The sequence below is a fragment of the Tupaia chinensis genome, unplaced genomic scaffold (genome assembly GCF_000334495.1).
Source record: "Tupaia chinensis unplaced genomic scaffold, TupChi_1.0 Scaffold000216_1, whole genome shotgun sequence".
NCBI lineage: Eukaryota > Metazoa > Chordata > Mammalia > Scandentia > Tupaiidae > Tupaia > Tupaia belangeri.
In genome coordinates this window covers 3269790-3272114 of record NW_006159691.1, presented here as the reverse complement: position 1 = coordinate 3272114, position 2325 = coordinate 3269790, and the positions used below count along the sequence as shown (strand labels likewise).

The 2325-nt window shown below is 36.2% G+C and overlaps 1 pseudogene; it reads right to left on the bottom strand.

The window, feature by feature from the left end:
* The window catches only part of LOC102500272 (acyl-protein thioesterase 1 pseudogene), a 529-nt pseudogene extending 76 nt beyond the window's left edge, over positions 1 to 453 (bottom strand).
* Between the last annotated feature and the right edge of the window lie 1872 nt (positions 454 to 2325).

Sequence of the window (2325 nt, the reverse complement as noted above, 5' to 3'; positions counted from 1 at the left end):
ACGCCCTGGTAGGTTTTAAAGGTTTCATTGGCGGGATTTACCAATGTTTTAAGTTTTTCAACAGTAAGGGAACCAAACATTAAGGGAACTAAAGGGTTACAATCCCCATGGAGCTGGAGAATAGAAATATCTCTGTTAATGCCACTGATAGGACCCTGTGGAAAGGAGGCCCCAAGGGGAAGCCAGCAACTGAGCCTGGTGAAGCCCGCCAGCTTCTGCTGAGTGGTGATCCCTGTATAGAGACAGAGCTCCGCCCTGAGAAAATCCTCCCAAAATAATTCTGTTAGAAGGAATCCTATTCTTCACTTCTTGATCTACCAAAGCTTTTACATTTTCTGCTGCCTGGTTAATTCCAGGTTCATTCTCCTGTGAATCTGGGGAAAGCCCAATAATATCCAAACCAAGAAGGCATAGCCACGTTCATATTTATATAACGGGCATTACAGGCCTGAATAAAGATAAAGATGGCCTCTCCTGATTTCTGAGCAGCAATGTGCACTCCTTCATATATTTCTATATGGGCTCCCATACCGCCCAGTCAGTGAAGGAAAATCACCAAAGCGGTGGCCTTCCTGGCGGTGGGCGTGATGGCAGGCAGCGCAGCAGACGTGTTATTGCCACACATACACCGGCTCTGCAGCCAGCACGTCGGAAATGGAAGGACTAAATGCTACAGTTTGAGTATCACTTATTCGAGCCCAATTCTTCCTTCTTTGGCTGACAAGAGGCAAAAGGACTTGGTAGATGTCTCACTAATTAGTGACAGCCATATTGCCACCACTCCTTCTAATTTAACAGCTAACGCTTCTTGCAAGCATGCTGAAGTCACAGTCTTGTTGAAAGAGGGCTTATTATTTGTTACATTTAGTTCTTACCATATTCCTTTGAGGAAGGTACGAAATTCCTCTTACCTAGAATGGCTGTTTGGCCAGATAATTGAAAAATTCAATTGAAGCAGGAAATCACACAAAATATGCACACCTTAAACATTTAATTTTAACCTAAACATAAAAATGCACGAGCATTAAACAGTCTTTTGATATAGGGGTAAAGGTGCTTGCCTTGAGTACAATCTTCCTTTCCTCTTTTTTTTTTTTTTAAGTTTACACATATTTTATGACACCTAGTTTGGATTTCTTTGAGACATGCAAAGTTTAAGGTAAAAAGGCATCTGAGGACAAAATTCTTGTAGTATTTTTTTTCCCTCAAATTTTTATTTTTCTCAAACTTCCAATTCCATGAAATTATATAAAAAAAAGTAATTTGTATTTGGCAAAATCTCAAAATTCAGTTTTCACAGACACATTATTGACTCTTATATAGCATATTCATTAAGCCTGAGATTACATAGAAAGTATAAAAAGTGTAAGCAAGATTAGACTCAGTGAAAAAAAAAACTGCTCAACTAATAGAAGAACTGATATATATATATATATATATATTATGGAGGTTCCTTAGAAACCTACAAATAGAACTACTGTATGATCCAGTAATTTCACTCTTAGCTATCTATCTAAAAAAGTAGGAAAACAATTGGTAAAACACTTGTACATCCATGTTTATTGCAACATTATTCACAATTGCTAGGACATGGAATCAACCCAAATGACCAAGAACAGATGAGTGGATTGAAAAAAAAAAAAAAAAAAAAAAAAACAAAAAAATACACTTTTGGTAAAAAAAGCAGAACATGTACACTATGGAATACTATGCAACCATAAAAAAGAGACCCTGACCATTGATACAAAATGGATGAATATGGAAGATTCAGTACTAAGTGAAGCAAACCAGACTATGAAGATAGGCATTGCTTGTCCAAGTTTAATAGATATCAAATATTTGCATTCTGTATCATAAACTGAGGGATTGGAAGGTGTAATAGCAGGAAAAGCAACTATAGATACTAGAGGCAGTGTAGGAGGGGGTCAGTAATTGGGGTTGGAAGAAGGGGATAGGGGAAAAAAAAACAACACTTAACAGACACAAAAAAGAAAAGTTATCTGTTGATAATGTATTTGGTAATATCTTCGACTTGACTAATATGCCCTGTATTCGTGATGGGAAAGACCATGTTGTATACTGTAGAGATGTACAGTGATTAAATATAAATTTAAAAAATAACCCAAATAATGTAAGAAAAAAAAAACAATGATGCTGAAGTTAACTTTGGAAAAATACACAAATTGTAATGGTTAAAATGTATTTTAACAACAACAATAATAATAATAATAAAGAATAGCTTATTAGCCCTGAACATTCTAATGCCATGGGCCCTGGTCAGCATGCCTTTCAAATAGAGTGGATAATATCAAAATAGCAAAAAGT